This window comes from Mesocricetus auratus, unplaced genomic scaffold, assembly GCF_017639785.1.
Source record: "Mesocricetus auratus isolate SY011 unplaced genomic scaffold, BCM_Maur_2.0 Super-Scaffold_100021, whole genome shotgun sequence".
NCBI lineage: Eukaryota > Metazoa > Chordata > Mammalia > Rodentia > Cricetidae > Mesocricetus > Mesocricetus auratus.
Window position 1 is genome coordinate 1,782,081 of NW_024429202.1, and position 10,937 is coordinate 1,793,017.

The window sequence follows — 10,937 nt, forward strand, 5'->3', positions numbered from 1 at the left end:
GAGGGGTGACAGTTGTAAAGTGTCTTCATTTGAAGCCACTGTATCATGAGATGATTTATAACATGTCACTAGACAATGTTCCCAGACCATGTGTTTGATATCTATAATACACACACACTTGTGACTTAAAGAGAAGTTACACAAAACAAGAAGTTTTAAAATAAGGGATTACATTTCTATTAAAAATCAGTGATATAGGCTATTCGGAAATAGGCAAAGGGTGAATATGGAACATAAATAATAGGAAAATTGTCACTCTGTTATAAAAGTAAGTAAGCAGAGGGGAAGGAAAGGGACATATACAGTTAACAGGGGAAGTATGTTTAGCAGAGCAGTGTCAGGAGATGGTAAGTCAGTTTAAAAGGAGAAGCCAGGGGTCTGCAAGACAGCTCAGCAAGTAGAGGCTTGCCAACCAAGACTGATGACCTAAGTTTGATCCTCAGGGCCTGGATGGTGGAAGGATTGATTTCTGCAAGTTTTCCTCTGACTTCCAAGAGAGTACCATGATGCACATGTGCCCCCACACACACATAAATAAAAAATATAATTTAAAAGTGTTTAAAGAGAATTACACATAAAATCATCATGGACAAAGAGACGTTGTCCCCTTTTATAGTTGCTACCTGTTACCGTTATGTTCAATGTTATTCATAAGAGTCACCTGAACATTTGAATTATGCTGTGGCAACTATCCTGTTCTTCTGTAGGAGTTCTTGTCAGTCAGCCCACAGTATGAAATTATAGAAAACAGGATAGTGCTTTTAAATCACTAGTCCATACATCAATGCAATGAGAACTTTGAAAGGATAAATAGCTCAAATATTACCCAATGCAAAGATTTGAGTCTAAGTCGTCTTGGGACAACAGGGCTTTTCATCCACTGTGAAGGTGAAGCCTTGATCTTAGCCTGGATTCAATATAGCATCTTGCCTAAGAACCCTCATAGGCAGAAAACATTAGCAAAAAAACATCTGAGGACATTGCCTGCATGCTTCTTTGACTCCTTTGGTTTATTTTGTGGTACAGATAAGTCGTCCAGGTCAATCACTCACCCCCTTAGTGGTTAGCCTTACCCCTAACCCTGCTGACCAAGCTGAGTTCCAGCAGCAGATGAAGTCAGAAACTTGGAGGAAGAGACATGGTCCTGGCTCCTACGTAATGGATTAAGCACAAGCAAAATGCCAACAGTAATTAAAAATATATCTTGTCCATTAGCTTACTGGCTTGAGAGTTCACAGCCTTTGTGGTCACACCATTTGAGGGCTTTGATTTGGGCTGTGGTAAATGCTAAACGTTGGTCATCATCACTGGGGCTATGAATAGAAAAGCCACGGCAGAGTCAATGGGGTTTATCTTGCCTCTTTGGTGTGTTTCCCCCATGTCGGTTGACAGCCATGTTCACATCCCATCAGTCAGATACTCTGAAAGCTGCACAGCTGGTATTGCCACTGATACTTTTTTAATAAAATTGCATGTGTCATTTCACAGACAAAAAAGCCACCACTATGTGCCAGGTACTGAGCTATAAAGTAAAGTAATGCAAAATTCTGAAAACATTCCTCTGTGGAATTAAGAGATAGGTTTGCACTTCATGCCAAGCCCGAGGAGATGGGTTCAACTCCCAAAACATACATGTTGGAAGGAGAGAGATAACTCCAAAATGTTGTCCTCCTCTAACTTTCAAATGTGATCTGTGGTATACACACACTGGATAAGGGTGAAAATATAAACATCCCTTTGACTGACTATCTGCTACTTTTTATGATGAGAAAACGATTAAATTCTTAGTCTGTGTATGTATCTCAGTCTATTTAGGTTAGTTCCTTCAGGAGATGATGTTCGAGAAGTGGATGGAAGTGAGAGTGAAAGACAGAAAGTTCTTCAGTTCACGCTCTTACCTTGGCCCACCAGTGAAGCATGCTGCATTTGTCCACCCAAGGGTGGACATTGGGCATGCAGCGACTATGGCGATTTCTCAAAACCATCTTCTCCACCAGCCTTGCCCGACCCTGCCCTGCATCTGAAGTCAAAATGAACCTGGAAGACATTGTCTCCATCCTGTGTCTCCATCCTGTGTCTCCACCCCTTGTCTCCACCCCTTGTCTCCACCCCTTGTCTCCACCTCTTGTCTCCACCCCATGTCTCCACCCCGTGTCTCCACCCCTTGTCTCCACCCCTTGTCTCCATCCCGTGTCTCTACCCCTTGTCTCCGTCCCACTTGCAGTGCCTTTGCCACCTGGCTCCTGGAGCAAGACTTCAAAAGCTGCAAACTTCCCAACTTTCCCCCTCAAAATACCCTCTTCCTACTCCATTGGACCTTCCTCAGCTCTACTTTAGTGCCATGCTGTCTACCATAGCAGCCACTCAGGGTTAATAAAGGGTGGACGTGTTTAGTTCAAACTGAGGTGTGCCTTGGGTGCCAGATGCTCACCATATTTCAAAGATTCGGTATGAAACCTAACACGACATACTGCAGACATTTTATCTTGACTGTTCAAATCATAATGTCTTAGATACATTAAAGCAAGTGAATCATTAAAGTGAAGCTTGCCTCTTCCTTGATTTTTTTATATTACCTGCCAAACATTCAAAATTCCATGTGTGGGGCTGGAGGGATGGCTTAGCAGTTAAGAGCACTGGCTGCTCTTACAGAGACGTTGGTTCAATTCCCAGTACTCACATAATGACTCCCAACCCCCTGTATCTCCTATTCGAGAGGCTCTAACTCTTGCTTCTCCAAGTACCAGGTGTGCATGCACGCAAGCACACGTACAAGAGTGCTCACACACTCGTGTGGAACACGGACATGAATACAGACAAAACATGTATACACATGGAATGAGTTTTTACAAGGTAAGGTTTCATGTGCGGTTTGCTTTAATAGTTTTCTAGGCACTGCTGCTCTAGAGCGTCAAGAAGCTAGGAGAGGTGGGCTGAATGTGTTCCAGATATTTCCTTATTCCCAGCTTTGCTCCAGTCACTTCATCCAATGTCCACTCTACCATGCCCAAATGCAATCATGAATCTCATTTCTTGTGAATATAAGAAATTAAAATACCCATGCAGGTGGGTCCCTTCCTAGTACTAATGCCTGTAGTGTCCGCGTAGCCTTAAGTAGATCATTTTTCAGAACCACTGGACATGGTGGGGATACTTCCCTCTAGAGCACTGGTTCTCAACCACCCGAATGCTGCAGCCCTCTAATACAGTTCCTCTTGTTGTGGTGACCCCCAGCCATAAACTTACCTGCAATTTCCTTTCTGTTATGAATTGTAACTATCTAACATGTGGCCCCCTGAGAACCACTGCTCACTGCTCTAGAGGAAGAAGCCGTGGCCCCTGGCTGCCTTCTTGCTCACCCATCCCTGTTGCCGCCACACCTTCCAGTGACTCTATCCTCCTGAGCCTTGCAGTAAGAATTGAACACTGGAAGCTCTCCAGTGAGCCCTAGACCCTCAGCACCAGTTTGGAACTGCAGAAGTGTCCAGCTTCATGGACTAAGCAGCTACCAGATCCTCAGTCTCTCCAGCATGTTGACAGTCCTTGCTGGGCTGCCAGCCCCTACTGTTGCAAGTCAATCTAATAAATTCCTTTTTATATTATATGCACAGTCTTTCAGTTCTGTTCCGCTAGAGAGCCCTGCCGCATGCAATGGCTTAGCAAAACTAATTTATTAGTTTATAGCTCTTTACATTTGAAGGCTGACATAGGGTCTCTCCAAGCTAAAATCAATGCTGTATGAGGGCTGTATTTCATTCTTTGGACTATGGGAAGGCTCGTCCAGCTTCTACCTGGATTTCTTGGCTTATAGCCTCTTTTCTCTGTCAGCAGTGAGACAAATTTCACTCTACTCTCCTTATTCTCCTTCTGCTGTCTCTTCGAGGCTCTTGAGGTCACTTTGGTTCCCACCCTACCTCAATGTCTTTCTCTTCATCTTATTGCTGTCACTTTTGCCACAGGCTGTCAAGCTGAGAACACGAGCCCCTCTAAGGAAGAAAGGCCTTCTCCAGATACCAAGCTTTATTTAACCAGCCTGACATAAGTGCATGCCTACATTTTTTTCTGTATCTTCATAGAAGGGACGTCTGTGAGAGAACATTTGATCCCGGGGTACTTGATAGGTAAAAAGCATCACCTTGGCCTATGAAGTCTGGAAGATTTTATGAACAAGATCAAACACCAGTTGAAAAACGGTGTTTCTGGAGCTCTAATAATAGTAACCTCTGCTCCAGATGAACCAGGGAAATGTGTCTTGTATATGACACTGTTTTTAAACAGGGATTGGTATTCATTCCCAATAGAGTTATTAATCAGGGCACCATTAGCTGGCTGAGAAACTTTGGAGCAGAGTTGCAATAATAGTCTCAGAAATCAAATAGGTTAAAAATTATATCTAGGTTTCCACACTGGCATTTCCAACAGTTTTACTTTTTAATGGTCTGATGATTCATTTTAGCTATCAACTTGACACAACTGGAGTTACCTAGGATTGGAGTCTTAGTGAAGGCATATATTTGGGAAGGGCCTCCCACTGCGGGTGAAGCCATCTTCTGGCTGAGATCTAAGACTGTGTCAGGAGGAATAAAAGAAGTCAGAAGTAAGCATGCATGCGTTCTCTCTCCACTCTAGCCTATGGGTGTGAGCAGCTCTTTTGAGTTCACTGGGTCTGGACTTTCCCTCATGATGGATTGTAACCTGGAATTGTCTCTTCTCTCATTTGTTTTCGTCAGGTTACTTCATCACAGGAACAGGAAACACACTAAAACAAATGTCTATTTGCACGTTCTGCATACCTCTATTTCAACGTTTGTCGTTCTTGCCTCAGCTGGCATCTTAGAGAACACACTTCTTTGTTGTAGAGGCGTTTCTATGGATTGTAGGTTGATTAATAGTTTCATCTAACCACCATTAACCAATAACCACATACCTCACATCACTAACTATGGCAAGAAAAAAATGTTCCCAGACTTTTTTTTAGATGCATGATTGTTGTAGGGACAAAACCACCCTTGGGAACTACTGTTCTGGACAAAGACTATGTAAAAATTCTCTTGTAAAAACACAGCTTGATTCCCTTATTCCATTCCTTAATCCTCAAAGAGTTGTTTGACTCAAGTTTTTCTCAGTGACTGTATATATCACCTCCCTCCATAAGCAATATTGGGTCTTTATATTTTGAACATGAGGATAAATCAACTATGAGGTTAAAAGTATAAGTGCTGACATCATGAAGACATGCTGTGAGATCTTGGTTGATATTTGTAACTTTAATTCCCACATGAATTAATGTGAGTGTCCAACCTAGTATTGACTGCTGTCAACCACCCTCCTGGATAAATCAGGCACTGAAAACTTCACAAAGTTTGCTAGATCAAGGAAACTCATGAGTTCTGTGAGATTGTGAGTCAACTCATTCATGTATTTGAACATGTATAAACACACAGAGAAACACACACACACACATACACACACACATACATACACACTGCAATAAGCAAATACAGAGACAGAAGCTGTCCCAAATTTAAGCCAAGTTTGATGCCCAGATTTGACCATGCTGGGATACACTTTGACACACATTACTCTAAGCTGAGATTGAAGATCCTTGTCAATATATGACATAGTTCTAGAGTCTGGGACCTGATGGTGCACCTTGGAGTGCACTATGAAGGCTCCTTGAGCTACTCTGAGGTCAGTGGTGAAGATCTGAATCCAAGTTTGCACTTTCAAAACTCACCTTAACTACAGCTACGACTGTTTTAAACACGTGTCTCATCACACATGTGTGTGTGTGTGTGTGTGTGTGTGTGTGTGAGATGAAGTGGTTCTGTTAGATTTTTGTCTTTATTTCCGAAACCCTTGATTTATTTCAACCTTCTCTTTTTTGCAAAAATGCAAGGAACTCAACCTGTTCACTTCATGAATTGATAGCATCCTCCCCACTTCAGCTTTCTGCCGTTCTAGGAGTCACCACTGTGAGCACTGAGCTCACTCATGACTGTTGTCATACATTGTGTCAACTGCTTTGCAATCAGCCAGGGGCATTGTGCTAAGAAGCCATCAATTATCCCGAGTAGTCAATGAGAGTGGCTGTTGGGAAGGGACTCAATTGTAGATAATCCATAAAAAATCAATTACATTATTATTTCTTAATTAGAACACTTGACAATATAGCTTTCCTCAGCAAAGCCATCAGTGAATAAGCACATAAATACACATAAATAAATGCTGCTTCTGTCCCACAGAGCTCCTCGATAAGTTCACAGTGACCTTTATCACCAAACATTTGCCAGACAAGAATGTCTGCATGTTTAAGAAAATTCCCAAGCTGTTTTCCCCATCAGACAGAAAAATGAGTCAATCACAAGTGTCTATAATAATAGTAATGCTTTGTCTCTAGATGATTAAAAGATCATGTAATATTTATGTACTTCTCGCCAGTTCATGAAGAACACTCCTCTTTGAAGCAATGGTGAGCCTGACTTCACCTTGAAATAAGCTAGATGTACTTTTCCACCAACAACCAGTGAGGTGGGACCACACAGCATGAGACCATTTTAGCAATAGGCTCCATTCATCACTGGCCTTATCCCAATTCAGCTACATTTCCACCTGCACACCAGGTGACAGGTCCTTTTCTAGTTTGTAACTTTAAGAAAGTCCTTTCAATTTGGTATTGGTCTGTACTCCCCCAGCTGCTATTTGTTTTTTTGGTTTTTTTGTTTTTGTTTTTGTTTTTGTTTTTTTACGAGACAGGTTTTCTCTGTATTGTTTTGGAGGCTGTCGGTCCAGCCTGGCCTCGAACTCACAGAGATCCGCCTGCCTCTGCCTCCCGAGTGCTGGGATTAAAGGCGTGCGCCACCACCACCCGGCCCAGCTGCTATTTGTTAAATGTCTGGATATGCGTTAGACACTAGAGAAAGAAACCACTATTGTGTAGTTTATAGCCCAATAGATGGAAAAGCATAAGAGAACATAAACCTCAGAGCTCTGTAGCCTCTGGATGCACTGAGTAGAATGCCCTACTCATCATTCTTAAGAAGGAGATGGAAGCTTTTCACGTGAATTGCTGGCTAGGCTGAAACCGGAGTGGCGGGTGAGATGACACGAGACCAAGATGGAGTAAATACTATGTGCAAAGGCTAGGAATAAGAGGTACTGTGGGGGGGGGTAAGAAGAACGGGGGAAAGTGGGGGAGAGAAGGGGAGAGAAAGAAAGAAGAAGGAGGGAAGAGGAGAAAGTAGGAACAAGCCTGTGATGGGAAAGCATTCCAGACAAACTAAAATAAAAGTGAGTTCTGAGAGAAAAAATAAAAAGAGGAGGGGGAGAATTGACCAAGACTAGCGAGGAACGAGCCTGAGCAGTGGGCTCAGCAGTGGGCCCAGGAAAATAGAGGCATGAAAAGATTGTGTTTTGTTCTAAGAGTAAAGTCCATTCCAGCTCTGCCTCAGGGTAAGCCATTTACCACACAACAGTGTTCTTTCTTAACCAGGGATTCCATTCCCTGCCTCTGTCGTAAAATACTGCTGGCTGCCCACCATAGTGGTATGACATCCCACCTGCTCACCACAGGGTCTCCGTGACCCCTCTCCGTTCTCACCTTGCTAGTTTTCCAGTTGCGTGGGGTTGCTGTTGTCCTCTGGTGTCCTGCTTCAGGAAGTGTGCACTTCATGTCCACACCACTTGAAAAGTCTGCCCTGAAATCTTACCACAGCCGACTTGGCACAGCGGTCAGTGACATGTCATCCCAGAGAGGCCTTCTGCTCCCACTTTCCTTCAAAACTTTCTGCAGCTCAACCTGTTGTTTTCTGGAATGTCTTTGTTAGCTTTCTTCAAAGATGTATCATTTAGAGAGATACGGAAGACGTGTTGACACCTAGGTTGCTGTGTAGAACTCACATGACAGAATAGCTGTTCTGATTTATAACAGTCCAACAGGCGTGCTCCAGACTGAAGGCACATCCACAGGGTGCTTGTGCCTCTCCCTAAAGCTTGTCTCCAGCTGCTGCCAAGGGTAAAGACTCTTGGCCTAGAAGTGACTTGTGACTTATTTTCCATTCTACTGGGTAGAGCAGTCTGATGATAAGGCTCCCAGATAAAGGGCTATGTTATATTTCTCTGTGGAAACATTTCACAGCTACAAAGGCAAAGGCAGTGTGTAAGGAAGCCTGGGCTTGAGTGGACAGTCACTTCTGGCACAGAAGGATACTCTTATTTATGTGCATTCTAGCTACTTTTCAATACACTCTGTAAATATATAAATATCACTGGAAGCGGTATTTTATTTCCCCATCAGAAGTTGATCTCAACTTGATAATATCCAAAAGGTTTTCTATTATGGACAACATCATGCATGGCCCCATTTCTTAGAGTACAAATTGTTACAAGATATGTGTGTGAAAGAGCATTGCTGGAATTATTCTTGCTTTTCATATTCGAAGCCTGCACTTTCCCCAGTGTTGTGTTGTCTCTGTCTTCTGAGAAAGACAAACGTGAGATACAGCTGTCTTATGATGCAGAAGACAGATAGGTTTAGAATCAGGATTGCTCAAATTGCTCCCCAAACTGAGATTCCTGTGCCTCCCTCTCTCTTACAGTGTGAGGAGGCAAGAACTTGCTCCTGAGAGGCTAGAGAAGCCTTGTGTTAAATTATGTACCCTTGAAGAATTTTGCATTAAATGGCTTACCCTTCAATTATTTGGCTTAGGTTGGCCACTTTGGGGGTTTCCTTTTCTTTTCCTTTCTTTCCTCCTTCCTTCCTCCCCCCCGTTTGGTATGTAACTCAGACTGGACAGATACAATTCTCCTGTCTCAGCCTCCTGAGGGTCATAGATATTGGGCACACCACTGTGACTAGCTAAAGTGTATTTTCAACTGTGAGTTGGGCTTTGTGAAACATCTGATATTACTGGGCTTGTGGTTAGTTCTGCAGGGCTCTTGTTCTGTTTCTCCTGGGACAGACAAACCAACAGGACATAACCAAGGAAGGCCTCTCAGTTACTCAGCAGAAGGCACACACTTCTCCACTGGTGTGGCAATCAGACTGAATAAGGTGATCATGACTTAGCAACAGTTTTGGTATCTGATGGCTTGGTATCAGGGAAGGGATCAATGAATATTTGCTGATTAAATTTAGATTTCAATTATCAATGATAATTAGAATATTTATATAGGTGAGAACGGAAGTACCAACCAAATTAGTTCCTGAGTATGCAGACATCTGAGCAACTTGCCATCTCCTTAAAACACATGTGGGACCAGGACGTTGGGTCCTCTGCAACATGTGCTAAGCAGACGGGTTTGACCAAACCCTTCACCATGACCTATTTTTACTTGAGAGTTTGGCAAAAAAAGCGGTTGTATCCTTGAGTACTACCTCCTCCCTCCAATAAAATATAGTGGTTTTATAATCCTTTGAGACTTTCGTGCAGTGTATTGTGGTCATATTCACTCCACACTCTTCCACCTACCTCCTCCAGATCCATCTCCATTCCCCTCTCCCTCCCAACGTCCTGACTTCTGCTTTAACTTACCAAGCCCAATCTGAGATGTCCACATGCATATGGGTATGGGGCCATCAGCTGGAGCTTCATGAATAGTCAGTGACCACGCCTAAAGAAAACAGTCCTCAGTTTGCCAAAAAGCCATCAATTATCAATAGCACCTCAGTCAGGGGTGGGGCTCAGGAGCTCCTCTGCCCTTTACGCTGGAATGTTGAGTGGCTTGATCTGAGCAGGCTTTATGCAAGCACAACAGCTGTCTTGAATACAGTGGCTCTGTCATGTCCAGAAGACAATGTCTTAATCCAGCTCTCTGAAACTTCCTAGACATCGTTTTACATTTTATTTTGAGAAAGACTCAATTGCCCAGGCTGGCTTTGAACTCACTCTGTAGCTGAGACTGTCATTACACTTGTGATACTCCTGCCCAAACTTTCTGTAGCTAGGGTTGCAATCCTGTACTATTAAACCCAGCCAACAAAATCATCTTACGAAGCCTTGGCTTGTGGTAAAGAATGAAGTCTTTATTGTATTGGACATGTTCCTTAAATAGTTGAACATTAAGGAGAAATTTGGGATGAATTTGTTTTCCCAACACAGAGAAAGCTTTCCCAATCCCTCTCTTTGTTGCATGCAGCATACATCTACATGTTAAGTATGACAGGTCATTTTCATTGAAATAATAGGTACGGTGGGGGCTGTAAGTATCACTTGTCAGTAGAGAGCACCCTGAGCATGTGTGAAGCCTGAGCTTAATACCTGGCACCAAATGATAATAATGGTCTTGATAAGAACTTTTAGAAATGTTGGACAAGAAAAGACAGTATAGCACAAGCCAGTGGCTTTCAAACTTTAGTTTATATCTGAATCACCTAGTATACTTATTAGAATTCAGCTTGTGGGTCCAACACAGATTATCTGATTCAACAGACTTAGATGGGGGCATGGTGCCTGAGTATCTGCATTGCTAACTACTGATATTACTACAGCTTCTGTTACTGATGACAATGGCAATGAGGACGATGACGATGATGATGATGATGATGATGATGATGGTCACTAGGATTTGGGTCCTGCTTCTGCCACTTACCAGTCTGTTGATATTGTGCTGCTACTTCTACATCTGCCAACCAGTGCACTTAAGAATGATCTGAGTTATGTACTTGTTGAGTACCTCAAACCAAGGGGCACTCATGAAGCCTGTAGGACAGGCAAAGAAGAGTCATGCAAAAGGCATGGCAGTCCCCTTCACCAAGGACATTCTCTGCTAACAAATCCTATGCACATGTACTGACTGCTTCGCTCCATGGAATTCTAAGGCTTTCTGTAATTTCTCCTTATTACTTGCATCACGTGGTTGAAATGCTAAGTTTAGTGACTAGCTTTCTCTCATTGATTATTGCTTAAGAACAATCAAGTCCCATCTAACACCATTGA